Genomic DNA, 18,232 nt, shown 5'->3' with positions numbered 1-18,232 from the left:
CACCATACTGAGTCAGCTTGTTACAGCCTTGCTTCTAACGCTGCTGACCCCTATAATACCCTGTATCACCCCCCCTTTCCCAACTACACACACACCATTACATCCCACATTCTCTCTGTACAGCCCGGGTGTCCGAGTCAATCTGTGCGGTGCAGTCCTCCAGTCTGCTCTGGGTGAAGTGGTGGAGTTGGATGTGCTGCTCAGCCGAAGTTGCATTTCCAGCTTGTTAAATGTCACAGGGATGCGGTTGGAAGGCATGCATTTTTTAGTGTCTGGTGGTAAGATAATCGTTCTGATTAAATGGCTGACATGTAGTTAGGCTGGATGGGTGGGGGTGGGGGTGAGTGAGGGAGAGTGAGAAAGAAAAATAGAGGGAGGGAGGATGAAAGAGAGAGAGAGAGAGAAAGAGAGAGAGAGATAGGTGGGGGGTTTCAATGGACACACACCTGAGGAGTAACAGAGTGAGAGAATGACAGACAGAGGTGTAATTTGAGGTGTGCATAGGAGAGAGAAGGAGAGATAGGAGGAATGAGACAGACAGACAACAGAGGAGTAACATAAGATGTTTTGGTGAGCACAGAAAAGAGAGAGAAGGGAGAGATGTAGCATGCACAGCTGGACATACAGTACCAGTCAAAAGTTTGGACACACCTACTCATTCAGGGGGTTTTCTTTATTTTTAAAAATGTTTTACATTGTAGAATAATAGTGAAGACATCAAAAGTATGAAATATCACATGTGGAATCAAATATATTTTATATTTGAGATTCTTCAAATAGCCACCCTTTGCCTTTCCAGGTGACTTCCTCATGAAGCTGGTTGAGAGAATGCCAAGAGTGTGCAAAGCTGTCATTACATTTTACATTTTAGTCATTTAGCAGACGCTCTTATCCAGAGCGATTTACAGTTAGTGAGTGCATACATTATTTTATTTTTATTATTATTATTATTATTATTTCATACTGTCATCAAGGCAAAGGGTGGCTATTTGAAGAATCTCAAATATAAAATATATTTTGATATGTTTAACACTTTTTTGGTTACTACATGAGTAAATAATAGAACCACTATGTCCTACAGTAAAACGTCCAAACCCAGTCATTATGAAGGGAACACACAAACACGACACGTTTGTTTTACAATCCTTGTGGGGACCAGACAATTGATTCCCATTCTAAATCCTATTTTCCCTAACCTGAAAACATCTCTGAAGCCTTCCTCTTTCTCTCTCATCTAAAATGCACACTCTGCAATCCATATTTTCTATTCTTCAACAGAATAATACACACCATGGTATGAAAAAAATACATTATACATTATAAATATCCACAGGAGCTTTCTTTGTTTGCAGGGGTTTGGGATTTTCTGACGGAACGCTTGAACACGTTTGTGCATTATGGTGGACTCAAGGCTGTGCGTGTGTGTTGCTCTGTTGCATTACTCGTTTTGCAGTGGGGAAAGATAGAGAACGGGAGAGAGAGAGAGAGAGACACTCCTGACCAGAGGTACTTGGGTTTTAATCCTGGGCAACCAATGCAGTACTACTGTACCTATTCAATAGCCGGGGGCCACAAATTGCACTCTCCATGAACATCTATGGGCCAGAAATGGAATAAAATAATTTAGCTGATTAAGTAGAACTGCAAATGTAATGCAAATGTACAAAATAAAGATTTATTAAAAGACTGCATTTCACCACAGTCCTACCAATGTATTTTGCTGAGTGTACCAAAATACTCCCACAGAATGGTAACCATAGAAATAGTAATTCCTTTTCTATGGTGCTAACACAATGATGTGTAGGAGATAGGACGCTGCCATACAGGGTTTGTTATGTGTAGAGTTTGACAGGGTGCTGTTGTGCGTGTCATTGACAGTGAAGGCATGCTCTGAGTCTCACCGTGACTAAAAGACAATAGCACTTTGCCTTTAATGGACTCTGTGGGTGTCTGGGTAAACAGTTACAATAGTTCCACCTTTCTGCTGTGCTCACACACACACACACACACACACACACACACACACACACACACACACACACACACACACACACACACACACACACACAGACTTTTGTGGATAGAAGAACAAGAGGATCCCATGACTCTTTGACTCCATCCCTCCTTTTCCCTCACTCATTACCTCCATCCCTCCTATCTGACCCTGCTGCACACCAACATACAGACAGATAGACAGAAACAGACAGAGAGACAGGAAAGAGACTGAAATAGCCTGCTGGCTGAGAGAGAGAGAGAGAAAGGAGACACTGAGAGATCACAGAACCCTCGCTGGCACACACTTGCCACTGCAAGGACCCCTGGGTAACAAGGAGTCCTGTTCAGGAGCCAGACATTTATTTTTCGTACACCTTCTTTTCTTTACTTCTTCCTTTCAATAACAAAACTGCTGAAGAAGAGAAAGAGTTGAGTCCAAACTGATGTTGACAATGGAAGGGCAGTGATGCTCTTTTGTCTTTTCAGTCCCATGAAAACTTAAAACGGTTGGTTGAATTATGTATGACTCTATGGAAAGTCGTCAGCCTCCACCATCCGTTACATTGTCAGCTAGCTGTGTATTAATGATTTGCTTTGTTGAGCCAGCTCGTCCCAATAGGCAACCAACCCCCTACCATCCTCCCTCCTAAAAATACTGCATCTTCAAACATACGGCACTACTGCATACACACATACTGTGTGTGTATATATATATATATATATATATATATATATATATACAGTGCCTTCGGAAAGTATTCAGACCCCTTGACCTTTTCCACATTTTGTTACGTTACAGCCTTATCAGCAATCTAATCACAATACCCCATTATGACAAAGCGAAAAAAGGTTTTTATAATAAAGAAAATTAAAAATTAAAATATACCGTATTTACATAAGTATTCAGACCTTTTGCTATGAGACTCGAAATTGAGCTCAGGTGCATCCTGTTTCCATTGACCATCCTTGAGATGTTTCTACAACTTGATTGGAGTCCACCTGTGGTAAATTCAATTGATTGGACATGATTTGGAAAGGCACACACCTGTCTATATCAGATCCCACAGTTGACAGTGCATGTCAGAGCAAAAACCAAGCCATGAGGTCAAATGAATTGTCTATAGAGCTCCAAGACAAGATTGTGTCGAGGCACAGATCTGCGGAAGGGTACCAAAACATTTCTGCAGCATTGAAGGTCCCCAAGAACACAGTGGCCTCCATCATTCTTAAATGGAAGAGGTTTGGAACCACCAAGACTCTTCCTAGAACTGGCCGCCCGGCCAAACTTAGCACTCGGGGGAGAAGGGTATTGGTCAGGGAGGTGACCAAGAACCCAATGGTCACTCTGAAAGAGCTCTAGAGTTCCTTTGTGGAGATGGGAGAACCTTCCAGAAGGACAACCATCTCTGCAGCACTCTACCAATCAGGACGTTATTGTAGAGTGACCAGACGGAAGCCACTCCTCAGTAAAAAGCATATGACAGCCCACTTGGAGTTTGCCAAAAGGCACCTAAGGACTCTCAGACCATGAGAAACAAGATGATCTGGTCTGATGAAACCTGAATGCCAAGTCTGGAGGAAACCTGGCACCATCCCTACGGTGAAGCATGGTGGTGGCAGCATCATGCTGTGGGGATATTTTTCAGCAGCAGGGACTGGGAGACTAGTCAGAATCGAGGGAAAGATGAACAGAGCAAAGTAAAGAGAGACCCTTGAATACCTGCTCCAGAGCTCTCAGGACCTCAGACTGGGGCGAAGGTTCACCTTCCAACAGGACAATGACCCTAAGCACACAGCCAAGACAACGCAGGAGTGGCTTTGGGACAAGTCTCTGAATGTCCTTGAGTGGCCCAGCCAGAGCCCGGATTGGAACCCAATCGAACATCTCTGGAGAGACCTGAAAATAGCTGTGCAGCAACGCTCCCCATCCAACCTGACAGAGCTTGAGAGGATCTGCAGAGACGAATGGGAGAAACTCCCCAAATACAGGTGTGCCGAGCTTGTAGCGTCATACCCAAGAAGACTCAAGGCTGTAATCACTGCCAAAGGTACTGAGTAAAGGGTCTGAATACTTATGTAAATTTAATATTTCAGTTGTTTTTTTAAAATAAATTTGCAAACATTTCTAAAAACCTGTTTGTGCTTTGTCATTATGGGGTATTGTGTGTAGATTGATGAGGGAAACAAATGATTTAATCAATTTTAGAATAAGGCTGTAACCTAACAAAATGTGGGAAAAGTCAAGGGGTCTGAATACTTTCCGAAGGCACTGTATATCCTTCACGATCCTCAGCAAATATGTTTTACGAGAAAACATGCTGGCCTCATATCTTAAGTTAAAAGTCTGTATTGAACACAAGACTACAACAGAAAGGGAAATATAATAGAGAACTTCCACACTATATGCGGTAAGTTTAGAAAGTCAACAATTATATTTCTGTAGAAGTGATATCAGTGAATTGGTAAATGCCACCAGGGCAAATTGGTACGGCAGTGCAGCATTTACCATTTTATTAAGTTATTAACATTTGCTCAGGCAGACATGGCATCATGCTCCTAAGTGCAGCTTCCATAGGTTAACATTCTTCATTTACATTGATAACTTACACAGCAGGGGTATTTTATTTGGAGGGTGATTTGGGTTAATTTGGGCCATTTCTCACAAGACCTCCTTAGCAGTCACAGCGCCTCTCCTCTTTCTCAAGATCTAATTTAACTGTACTGCATATAAGAATATGAATATGTATAACTCTTATTTTTATGTATTTATTTATTTGAATTTAATGTAATATAACTTTTCTGTACGTTGTGATGTATTTATTTCATGTGGACCCCAGGAAGAGTAGCTTCTGCATCTGCAATAGCTAATGGGGATCCTAATAAACTAAACGTATGTCTATTGGAGTTAAGAACTGGCAACCCTCAATTATCCTTCAAGGCTTCTCTCTTGCTCTCCACTGTGGTGATCACTCCCTCCATCCCTCTCTCCTTCACTCCCTCCATCCATCTCTCCCTCACTCCCTCATCCCTCACTCCCTCCATCCCTCTCTCCTTCACTCCCTCATCCCTCACTCCCTCCATCCCTCTCTCCTTCACTCCCTCCATCCCTCTCTCCCTCACTCCCTCATCCCTCACTCCCTCCATCCCTCTCTCCTTCACTCCCTCCCTCCATCCCTCTCTCCCTCTCTCCTTCACTCCCTCCATCCCTATCTCCCTCATCCCTCACTCCCTTCATCCCTCTCTCCTTCACTCCCTCATCCCTCACTCACTCCATCCCTCTCTCCTTCACTCCCTCCATCCCTCTCTCCCTCACTCCCTCATCCCTCACTCCCTCCATCCCTCTCTCCTTCACTCCCTCCATCCCTCCATCCCTCTTTCCCTCACTCCCTCTCCCTCCATCCCTCACTCCCTCCATCCATCTCTCCCTCACTCCCTCCATCCCTCTCTCCCTCCATCCCTCACTCCCTCATCCCTCTCTCCTTCACTCCCTCATCCCTCTCTCCTTCACCCTCATCCCTCTCTCCTTCACTCCCTCCATTCCTCCATCCCTCTCTCCTTCACACCATCCATCCCTCTCTCTCTCCCTCACTCCTTCCATCCCTCTCTCCTTCACTCCCTCCATCCCTCTCTCCTTCACTCCCTCCATCCATTACTCCCTCACTCCCTCCCTCCCTCTCTCCCTCACGCCCTCCATCCCTCTCTCCCTCACGCCCTCCATCCCTCTCTCCTTCACGCCCTCCATCCCTCTCTCCTTCACTCCCTCCATCCCTCTCTCATTCACTCCCTACATCCCTCTCTCAGTTAAAGTGCTTATTCACACAGAGCCAAGCTCCTGCTGTGTCACATTAAATGGGCTCCCCCTCTCCAGAGACAGCGTCTAGGCCAGGGGGACGGGAAGTCAGGACGGACCTCTGGATAAGTTTCAGGGTATGTGTGAAGACGTCAGGCAGGACACTAGCCTCAGAGACCATTAAGATAGTTAGATGTCATGTATAACATGCTCCATCTCTCTCTCTCTCTCTCTCTCTCTCTCTCTCTCTCTCTCTCTCTCTCTCTCTCTCTCTCTCTCTCTCTCTCTCTCTCTCTCTCTCTCTCTCTCTCTCTCTCTCTCTCTCTCTCTCTCGCGCTCCCTCTCTCTCTCTGGTGAGTCACGGGATGGAGATGGGCTCTGGGCATTAGTGTCAGAAATAGATGAGAGAGAAAACAGGGAAATGCATCGGAGGCTCCAAGTGAACCTGAAGACAGGCACAAATAGACATTCTGTAGACACAGATGCTGGATACATGCCTGGACAAATGTTATGCACGCACACACGCACACACGCACACACGCAGACAGGCAGACAGGCAGACGCACGCAGACAGACACAGACAGACAGACGCATGCAGATGCACGCACGCAGACAGACAGACAGACAGACAGACAGACAGACAGACAGACAGACAGACACACGCAGACAGACACACATATACACATGCACACACACACGCACACACCCACACACACATACACACACACACACACACACCCACACAGACACACACATACAGACACACACATATTCGCACACACACACACACAGACAGACACACACATATACACGCACGCATGCATACACACATGCACTCACATACACACACACGCGCACACACACACACACACACACACACACACACACACACACACACACACACACACACAACACAACACAAGCAGAGGGCATGTCTTGAAGATGTGTGTGTGTGTAGACTTTGACTCATGCTCTCAGCCTCAGGTTAGGGTGTAATTGAAGCCTGGTAAAAAAGATAATGTAATTTGGAATAGATCATAAATAATTAATTATCCGGACCTGTCTAAGTTTATGGGAGGAAATATTATCTGCTGCTTTAACTGTAAGCACTACAAGGGCAGGTGATATAGTGGATCTACCATCAGTTAATACTGATGTCAACCGAATGTGGGTAAAGGAACTATGGCAAAGGAACGCTTTGAATAAATCCTCCTCCTAGCAAAGAGTTGAGAAGGAAAGAAGGATGTGTATGTGCTTGTATAGTTTTCAAACCCCATTGCAAAGGCTTGCAAATGCCACACACCCACACATACACATGCACACACAGCCAACACAAACATCTTTGACCTTTCAGCCCTAGTCGACGGCACGGCAGACTACCAAATCTACATCATAAAACCTAACACCATCTGAACCGCGAATTGAGTCACTCAGTCCATTTATGTAGGCTGCTTTCCCCTGTCTCTCCCATGTCAATCCCTGACTCTACACTCTTAGAAAAAAATATGCTATCTAGAACCTAAAAGGGTTTGTCGGTCGCCCGCTAGGAGAACCCTTTGAATAACCCTTTTTTGGTTATAGGTAGAACCCTTTTGAGTTCCATGTAGAACCCTTTCCACAGAGGGTTCTACATGGAATCCTAAAGAGTTATACCTGGAACCAAAAAGGGTTATCTATGGGGACAGATGAAGAACCCTTTTGGAAACATTTTTTCTAAGAGTGTAGCTCATACATCAACATCAACCTCATCGCTGACCTGAATAATGTGTCCCTTTCACCTCACCAGGGCCAGAGATGCCTGCATAACAATGGTTGTGGGGTGGTGGAAGAATGGAGGAGTGGAGGGATGGAAGGTAACAATGAGAGACTGCAAGGATAGCTATGGCCTAAGGGAGTTAGGCCATGGAGGGTGACCTCCCACAGAATACACACACACACACTGGAGAGTGACCTCCCACTTCTCCCCTCATTCCCTTCCCACAGCTCCTCTCTTCTGGGCATTGTTAAGGCTGATTGATGGAAATATGTATTGATCTCTGGTCATTCTGACATGCCATTGTCCATTCACCCTCCTCTCAGTCACTCTAAAGAGCTTCTCCAATCATCTCCCCTGATTGGCCTTACCCTCCTAATTGCTAGTTGTTCTTCACCTCTCTCCCTCACTCCCCCCTCTCTATCTCCCTCCCTCCCTCCCTCTAACTCCCTTCTTTCTCTCAGTTCCATCTTAGTTCAGTTCATCCTTGAATTGTTATTCGCCCACAGCTAAAGTGCCTGACAACACCTTGTTAAAAGTTAATTTGTGGAATTTATTTCCTTCTTAATGCGTTTGAGCCAATCAGTTGTGTTGTGACAAGGTAGGGGTGGTATACAGAAGATAGCCTTATTTGGTAAAAGACCAAGTCCATATTATGGCAAGAAAAGCTCAAATAAGCAAAAAGAAACAACAGTCCATCATTACTTTAAGACATGAAGTTCATGAACATTGAAAGTTTCTTCAATTGCAGTCGCAAAAACCATCAAGCGCTATGATGAACCTGGCTCTCAGGAGGAGTGCCACAGGAAAGAAAGACCTAGAGTTACCTCTGCTGCAGAGGATACATTCATTAGAATTACTGCACCTCAGATTGCAGCCCAAATAAATGCTTCACAGAGTTCAAGTAACAGACACATCTCAACATCAACTGTTCAGAGGAGACTACGTGAATCAGGCATTCATGGTCGAATTGTTGCAAAGAAACCACTACTAAAGGACACCAATAAGAAGAAGAGACTTGCTTGGGCTAAGAAACACGAGCAACGGACAATAGACCGATGGAAATCTGTCCTTTGGTCTGATGAGTCCAAATTTGAGAATTTTGGATCCAACCATCATGTCTTTGTGAGACGCAGAGTAGGTGAACTACATTACTACATGATTCCATATGTGTTATTTCATAGTTTTGATGTCTTCGCTATTATTCTACACTGTAGAAAATAGTAAAAATAAAGAAAAACACTTGAATGAGTAGGTGTGTCCAAACTTTTGACTGGTACTGTAGATGGACAGGAAAACACATGCAGGACCAAGGACAGCTGAGTATATATATAACAACAGTCATTTCCATTTTTCCAGCGGTTTGAGTGTCTAAAAACGCTGAATAAGGAAAGACTCCAAAACCTCTAAATACAGTGGGGAAAAAAAGTATTTAGTCAGCCACCAATTGTGCAAGTTCTCCCACTTAAAAAGATGAGAGAGGCCTGTATCATAGGTACACGTCAACTATGACAGACAAAATGAGAAAAAAATCCAGAAAATCACATTGTAGGATTTTTAATGAATTTATTTGCAAATTATGGTGGAAAATAGTTATTTGGTCAATAACAAAAGTTTCTCAATACTTTGTTATATACCCTTTGTTGGCAATGACACAGGTCAAACGTTTTCTGTAAGTCTTCACAAGGTTTTCACACACTGTTGCTGGTATTTTGGCCCATTCCTCCATGCAGATCTCCTCTAGAGCAGTGATGTTTTGGGGCTGTCGCTGGGCAACACAGACTTTCAACTTCCTCAGAAGATTTTCTATGGGGTTGAGATCTGGAGACTGGCTAGGCCACTCCAGGACCTTGAAATGCTTCTTACGAAGCCACTCCTTTGTTGCCCGGGCGGTGTGTTTGGGATCATTGTCATGCTGAAAGACCCAGCCACGTTTCATCTTCAATGCCCTTGCTGATGGAAGGAGGTTTTCACTCAAAATCTCACGATACATGGCCCCATTCATTCTTTCCTTTACACGGATCAGTCGTCCTGGTCCCTTTGCAGAAAAACAGCCCCAAAGCATGATGTTTCCACCCCCATGCTTCACAGTAGGTATGGTGTTCTTTGGATGCAACTCAGCATTCTTTGTCCTCCAAACACGACGAGTTGAGTTTTTACCATAAAGTTATATTTTGGTTTCATCTGACCATATGACATTCTCCCAATCCTCTTCTGGATCATCCAAATGCACTCTAGCAAACTTCAGACCTGCCTGGACATGTACTGGCTTAAGCAGGGGGACACGTCTGGCACTGCAGGATTTGAGTCCCTGGCGGCGTAGTGTGTTACTGATGGTAGGCTTTGTTACTTTGGTCCCAGCTCTCTGCAGGTCATTCACTAGGTCCCCCCATGTGGTTCTGGGATTTTTGCTCACCGTTCTTGTGATCATTTTGACCCCACGGGGTGAGATCATGCGTGGAGCCCCAGATCGAGGGAGATTATCAGTGGTCTTGTATGTCTTCCATTTCCTAATAATTGCACCCACAGTTGATTTCTTCAAACCAAGCTGCTTACCTATTGCAGATTCAGTCTTCCCAGCCTGGTGCAGGTCTACAATTTTGTTTTTGGTGTCCTTTGACAGCTCTTTGGTCTTGGCCATAGTGGAGTTTGGAGTGTGACTGTTTGAGGTTGTGGACAGGTGTATTTTATACTGATAACAAGTTCAAACAGGTGCCATTAATACAGGTAACGAGTGGAGGAAAGAGGAGCCTCTTAAAGAATAAGTTACAGGTCTGTGAGAGCCAGAAATCTTGCTTGTTTGTAGGTGACCAAATACTTATTTTCCACCATAATTTGCAAATAAATTCATAAAAAATCCTACAATGTGATTTTCTGGATTTTTTTTCCTCAATTTGTCTGTCATAGTTGACGTGTACCTATGATGAAAATTACAGGCCTCTCTCATCTTTTTAAGTGGGAGAACTTGCACAATTGGTGGCTGACTAAATACTTTTTTTCCCCACTGTACTTAGAGAGGACTCAGAGGTTCAGGAGGAATTCAGTAGAAGGATAATGTCTTGTAATCCAGCGGTGCACAAAAGGAAATACAAAGGAAATCCTGAAATAAACGAGGAATAAAATTAAAGAGCTCTGTCATGACCCATATGAAAAAAATCTGATTAAGACATGATTTAATACAGAGGGCACTGGTCAAAAGTAGTGCAGGGGAATGAACGGCACTTTTTATTTTAATGTACTTTATATGATGATTTGAGAGCTATACAGTTTGATAAAATGTTGCAAAGAAAATAGGAATTATTTTGGCTATTTAGGTAAGAAGCATTCCTGCTTGCAAATGTTATCTCCAAGCTTTGACTTGAAAGGTTTTTGTTTTGTTTTCTCTATTGTTTTGAACGCATGTTTATATACGGTTGAAGTCGGAAGTTTACATACACTTAGGTTGGAGTCATTAAAACTAGTTTTTCAACCACTCCACACATTTCTTGTTAACAAACTATAGTTTTGGCAAGTCGGTTAGGACATCTACTTTGTGCATGACACAAGTAATGTTTCCAACAATTGTTTACAGACATATTATTTCACTTATAATTCACTGTATCACAATTCCAGTGGGTCAGAAGTTTACATACACTAAGTTGACTGTGCCTTTAAATAGCTTGGAATATTCCAGAAAATAATGTCATGGCTTTAGAAGCTTCTGATAGGCTAATTGACATCATTTGAGTCAATTGGAGGTGTACCTGTGGATGTATTCCAAGGCCTACCTTCAAACTCAGTGCCTCTTTGCTTGACATCATGGGACAATCAAAAGAAATCAGCCAAGACCTCATAAAAAAATTGTAGACCGCCACAAGTCTGGTTCATCCTTGGGAGCAATTTCCAAAGGCCTGAAGGTACCACGTTCATCTGTACAAACAATAGTATGCAAGTATAAACACCATGGGACCACGCAGCCGTCATACCGCTCAGGAAGGAGACGTGTTCTGTCTCCTAGAGATGAACGTACTTTGGTGTGAAAAGTGCAAATCAATCCCAGAACAACAGCAAAGGACCTTGTGAAGATGCTGGAGGAAACAGGTAGAAAGTATCTATATCCACAGTAAAACTAGTCCTATATCAACATAACCTGAAGGCCGCTCAGCAAGGAAGAAGCCACTGCTCCAAAACCGCCATGAAAAAGCCAGACTACGGTTTGCAACTGCAAATGGGGACAAAGATCGTACTTTTTGGAGAAATGTCCTCTGGTCTTAGGAAACAAAAATAGAACTGTTTGGCCATAATGACCATTGTTATGTTTGGAAGAAAAATGGGGTGGCTTGCAAGCCGAAGAACACCATCCCAACCGTGAAGCACGGGGGTGGCAGCATCATGCTGTGGGGGTGCTTTGCTGTAGGAGGGACTGGTGCACTTCACAAAATAGATGGCATCATGAGGAAGGAAAATTATGTGGATATATTGAAGCAACATCTCAAGACATCAGTCAGGAAGTTAAAGCTTGGTTGCAAATGGGTCTTCCAAATGGTGACCCCAAGCATACTTCCAAAGTTGTGGCAAAATGGCTTAAGGACAACAAAGTCAAGGTATTGGAGTGGCCATCACAAAGCCCTGACCTCAATCCTATAGAACATTTGTGGGCAGAACTGAAAAAGCGTGTGTGAGCAAGGAGGCCTAGAAACCTAACTCTGTTACACCAGCTCTGTCAGGAGGAATGGGCCAAAATTCACCCAACTTATTGTGGGAGCTTGTGGAAGGCTACCCGAAACGTTTGACCCAAGTTAAACAATTTAAAGGCAATGCTACCAAATACTAATTGAGTGCATGTAAACTTATGGCCCACTGGGAATGTGATGAAATAAATAAAAGCTGAAATAAATCATTCTCTCTACTATTATTCTGACATTTCACATTCTTAAAATAAAGTGGTGATCCTAACTGACCTAAGACAGGGAATTGTTACTAGGATTAAATGTCAGGAATTGTGATAAACTGAGTTGAAATGTATTTGGCTACGGTGTATGTAAACTTCCGACTTCAACTGTATGTACAGTGGGGAGAACAAGTATTTGATACACTGCCAATTTTGCAGGTTTTCCTACTTACAAAGCATGTAGAGGTCTGTAATTTTTATCATAGGTACACTTCAACTGTGAGAGACGGAATCTAAAACAAAAATCCAGAAAATCACATTGTATGATTTTTAAGTAATGAATTTGCATTTTATTGCATGACATAAGTATTTGATACATCAGAAAAGCAGAACTTAATATTTGGTACAGAAACCTTTGTTTGCAATTACAGAGATCATACGTTTCCTGTAGGTCTTGACCAGGTTTGCACACACTGCAGCAGGGATTTTGGCCCACTCCTCCATACAGACCTTCTCCAGATCCTTCAGGTTTCGGGGCTGTCGCTGGGCAATACAGACTTTCAGCTCCCTCCAAAGATTTTCTATTGGGTTCAGATCTGGAGACTGGCTAGGCCACTCCAGGACCTTGAGATGCTTCTTACGGAGCCACTCCTTAGTTGCCCTGGCTGTGTGTTTTGGGTCGCTGTCATGCTGGAAGACCCAGCCACGACCCATCTTCAATGCTCTTACTGAGGGAAGGAGGTTGTTGGCCAAGATCTCGCGACACATGGCCCCATCCATCCTCCCCTCAATATGGTGCAGTCGTCCTGTCCCCTTTGCAGAAAATCATCCCCAAAGAATGATGTTTCCACCTCCATGCTTCACGGTTGGGATGGTGTTCTTGGGGTTGTACTCATCCTTCTTCTTCCTCCAAACACGGCGAGTGGAGTTCAGACCAAAAAGCTCTATTTTTGTCTCATCAGACCACATGACCTTCTCCCATTCCTCCTCTGGATCATCCAGATGGTCATTGGCAAACTTCAGATGGGCCTGGACATGCGCTGGCTTGAGCAGGGGGACCTTGCGTGCGCTGCAGGATTTTAATCCATGACGGCGTAGTGTGTTACTAATGGTTTTCTTTGAGACTGTGGTCCCAGCTCTCTTCAGGTCATTGACCAGGTCCTGCCGTGTAGTTCTGGGCTGATCCCTCACCTTCCTCATGATCATTGATGCCCCACAAGGTGAGATCTTGCATGGAGCCCCAGACCGAGGGTGATTGACCGTCATCTTGAACTTCTTCCATTTTCTAATAATTGCGCCAACAGTTGTTGCCTTCTCACCAAGCTGCTTGCCTATTGTCCTGTAGCCCATCCCAGCCTTGTGCAGGTCTACAATGTTATCCCTGATGTCCTTACACAGCTCTCTGGTCTTGGCCATTGTGGAGAGTTTGGAGTCTGTTTGATTGAGTGTGTGGACAGGTGTCTTTTATACAGGTAACGAGTTCAAACAGGTGCAGTTAATACAGGTAATGAGTGGAGAACAGGAGGGCTTCTTAAAGAATAACTAACAGGTCTGTGAGAGCCAGAATTCTTACTGGTTGGTAGGTGATCAAATACTTATGTCATGCAATAAAATGCAAATTCATTACTTAAAAATCATACAATGTGATTTTCTGGATTTTTTAGATTCCATCTCTCACAGTTGAAGTGTACCTATGATAAAAAGTACAGACCTCTACATGCTTTGTAAGTAGGAAAACCTGCAAAATCGGCAGTGTATCAAATACTTGTTCTCCCCACTGTATATGTGCATATATAGACATCATTATTTTATTTTACTACAGCAAATACAGTGTCTTATAAGCCCATGTGGGCTAGGCATCCTGAAGATGCATGATACAATAATAATAAAATACATAAAAATCACCAAATCATATAGGTAATAAGGTGAGACACAGTCCATACTAGGTCCTCTGTAGCTCAATTGGTAGAGCATGGCGCTTGTAACGCCAGGGTAGTGGGTACGATCCCCGGGACCACCCATACGTAAAAATGTATGTACACATAACTGTAAGTCACTTTGGATAAAAGTGTCTGCTAAATGGCATATTATTATTATTATTATTATTATTATTATTATTATTATTATTATTATTATTATTATTATCCAGTTGTTGATTATCTTCCAGTACAAAAGGAGAGAAGGATACTGGTTGAGGTTGTCTCGGCTATAAACAGTGAGAAAGAGATGCCAGTGCAGTGGGGGTCGAGGGTGAGGGTGGATAGACTGCTATGGCACATTGTTATAGGCTCTGCTTTGGGTCTATTATCTGTGCCCTGTCAGATTCCAGACAGCCAGCCCTGCTGTGTGTCACAATGGCAGCCTGGCATGGTGTCATCCTTTACCCATGCACCCAAATGGAACCATTTGTCCTGACTTGACAGATTCCAGCCCAAAAGTGAGAACAAATAAAACACCCCCCACTTGATCTTTGTATTCAAGTGGCTGAAAGTGCTCAGTCAACCGGCAACGACAGCCACTGTTTCCCAGTCCTCCATTCCATCCAGGACCAGAGACCCCCCCATACAGTGCTCAGCTTAGCCCCACACAGAGGACACAATGCTGGGCTGCTCTCAAAGTTCTCACACCTTAGTCCCTGGTCCATCCATAGGAACCCAAAGCTTTACCTGGTCATCCTTAGTCAATCTACACTGACCCTTAAACTCTGGTGTGTTCTGATACAGCTCAGGGCTGTGTGTGTGTGTGTGTGTGTGTGTGTGTGTGTGTGTGTGTGTGTGTGTGTGTGCGTGCGTGTGTGTGTGTATGTGTGTGTGTGTGTGCACTGGGGATTTATTCCCAACTGAGGAGAAATACAATCTAAGATTGGGAGGTTTGGCTCTCATTCACTGAATAACCCGCGACTGTGTATGTGTGCAGATGAGACAAATCTGTAGCTTGAATCTCAGGACTTCATATATTCACACATCCATTTTCCCTCCGGTGTTATGTCTCCCACACCACAACCTCAGTCACATCTCTCCCTCACTCCCTCAGTTAAAGTGCTTATTCACACAGAGTCAAGCGAGAGCTGCTCCTGCTGTGTCATATTAAATGGTCCCCCCTCTCCAGAGAGAGTGTCTAGGCCAGGGTGACAAGAAGTCAGGATGGACCTCTGGATAAGTGTCAGGGTATGTGTGAAGACATCAGGCAGGGAACTAGCCTCGGAGGCCATTAAGATACAGTAGTTAGATGTCATGTATAACTCTCTCTCTCTCTCTCCCTCTCACTATAGTATGTTTATTTACAAAGCACCATCTTCCCACTCTGATCTTCTCCTCTTTGAAAATCTATTAATTAAAGCTGTGAGGCACCCATGTCACCTTATTCCCTCATCTCTCCATCCCTTTACACCCTGCCCCCTCTCACTCTCTCCCCTCTCCCTCTCTCCCCTCTCCCTCTCTCCCCTCTCCCTCTCTCCCCTCTCCCTCTCTCCCCTCTCACTCTCTCCCCTCTCACTCTCTCCCCTCTCATGGCTGGGGAGAAGGAGCAGGAATAGCTCTTCCTTGCAAACAACACAGCAGCTGTAATGATAGTCATCTCAGTCTTAATAATGTGTGTGTATCATGTAGTGTGTGAGCACAGATGGGCAAAATATGCATCTAAAAGCATATTGTTACAAATACAAAATACCCAAAAGACCAATGTATAGAATATACTTTTGCTAAGTATTGTATCTAGATAAAATAGTTTTTTGGGGGGTGTATTTTCAAAATACTAAATACATTTGCAAGTAGTTGCCTTAACTACAATAACATTCTTAGTAATAGAAAGAAGAGAAAAATGTTTTACTTGCTAATGACTGATGTTTTTTTTTCTATCTGAATAACCTGACTGTAAGTCACTCTGTATTAGAGTGTCTGCTAAATGACTAAAATGCAAATGTTTATGTAAAAATGAACAATTGAAAAGCACACTGGGTAATATATTGGCCTTGTTTCGGGCAGAGTGCATTAGAATAATAACCATCATGCCTTGCAGGTGTTAATTTTTACATTTACATTTTGCTGACACTCATCACACCATAGTGCCATCAGACTTCTGATACCAATGCAGGTTGAAAAGGGCCCACAAAATTGTGAACTGCTATACAAATTACAGGTCTTGAAAGTATATTGTTAGAAAATAGATTGGGTTGTAGTTCAGGCTGGTGAAATACAAATGACAAAATACTCAAAAGTATTTGAAATATATATTTAAAATACATGTTTAATAAATACTGGCCATCTCTATTTGTGAGGCTGTGGTTGGTGGTAGGGCAGGACACCAGGGAGAGAAGTGTGTGTGTGTGTGTGTGTGTGTGTGTGTGTGTGTGTGTGTGTGTGTGTGGAGGGGAGTTCATCAATCGACCAGGGGGTTTTCTCGTTTGGGCAAAAGTCTTTCCTCCGTCCTCTCTCCTCTGTCCTCTCTCCTCTGTGACACGGGAAACCGATAAGTGGTTGAGTGGTCGAGGAGTGTATCAATTCCTTAGTAGGCAAACGGAAGACGGTCCTCCCCTCCTCGATATCCTCCTTTTGGCAAGGAAGCACAAGTGTTTCCTACCTGAGTCCTTCATGGAAGAGTTTTGAAATCTGCCATACCGCCTTAAATCAGCTATTGTTTTCTCGAAGGAGAAAGACATTTAAGAGTGATATGCTACTTATCCTTTTAATCAATAAAATGTCTTGCACAACTAGCTACATTTGTTTTGATGACTTTATACATTTATTTTGGGATTCCACCCTGTAAACGTCATTTGCCTGATACCGCGCGACTGGAGAATAATTTCATTCAAGTGCATTTTTGTCTACTTTTTCTCTCCTTGCCGCTTCTCCTCGATTACCTTTGACCTTTATCAAAAGGAGGCCAGAAAGGATGGAGGAGAGAGGATGCAGGAGTTAAATACTATTGAGAAAAAGGCCCTGGTCTCCACAGTCAGAAAGGTTCCTTAATTAAGGCAGTGCTGAGAGAAAAATAATAATATATACAACCTTCACAAGTTCAAAGAACATGGAAAGATTCATTCTCATTATTCCTGGCACCAACCTGTTCAAATGTTGTTGTGAATTCAGCAATACATTGAGTAATGGGCAGCCACCTATCGCATACCATCGACTTAAAATGTGTGTCATAAAATAAATGCCACTGTTCCAATACACAGCTCTAGTAGTCCTTCAAATGCCTTATTCATAAAAAATAAACATCAAAAAGGGATATCCGATAAATTTGAGACTGAAAACACCAGTTCTTTTTCTCTTCCTGGGACTTCACAGCATACATAACATTGGGCCAGTTAACAAAAAACACATCCCCTCTGAGTCACAACGTTCATTCCAATGCCTCTCTCCACACACCTTGCCTCTCTCACACTCACACACCTTTGCCTCTCTCACACACCTTGTCTCTCTCACACACACTCACACACACCTTGCTTCTCTCACACACACCTTGCTCTCTCCCACACACAACCTTGCCTGGGCCTACTTACCTTGACAGCTGAGCAGCGTTGCTCTGCCCAGAACCCGTAATAGTGCGTCGGTATTGATATTCTATTTATAATTTCCCTTTGCATAAATTACATTAGTCAAAAAAGGGAAGGAGAAAAGGAGGAGGAGAGGAGGAGGAGAGGAGGAGGAGAGGAGGAATGGAAAGCACAGCCGAGGCAACCTAGTTTGTGCTTCGCCTGCCTGCGTTGTCTTATTGGATTTGTTTTGCTCGCTCTCCCCTGTTCTCATTAAGGCTGGGAGCAGAGATGCAGAGACACAGCCTAATGAAGGTGAGTGGCCGCTGTCTGGTACGGAGGAGGAAA

At 43.6% G+C, this 18,232-nt stretch overlaps 1 protein-coding gene across 1 annotated transcript in view; it reads right to left on the bottom strand.

The window, feature by feature from the left end:
• The window catches only part of LOC311100883 (protein sidekick-2-like), a gene marked incomplete at both ends in the record, with an annotated part of 352,877 nt that overhangs the window by 168,805 nt on the left and 165,840 nt on the right, over nucleotides 1-18,232 (bottom strand). The window lies entirely within an intron of this gene.

The sequence above is a fragment of the Coregonus lavaretus genome (assembly GCF_964263955.1).
Source record: "Coregonus lavaretus genome assembly, chromosome: 25".
Classification (NCBI taxonomy): Eukaryota; Metazoa; Chordata; class Actinopteri; order Salmoniformes; family Salmonidae; genus Coregonus; species Coregonus lavaretus.
Note: the sequence above shows the minus strand (reverse complement) of the source record. Positions and strands in the feature narration are given on the sequence as shown.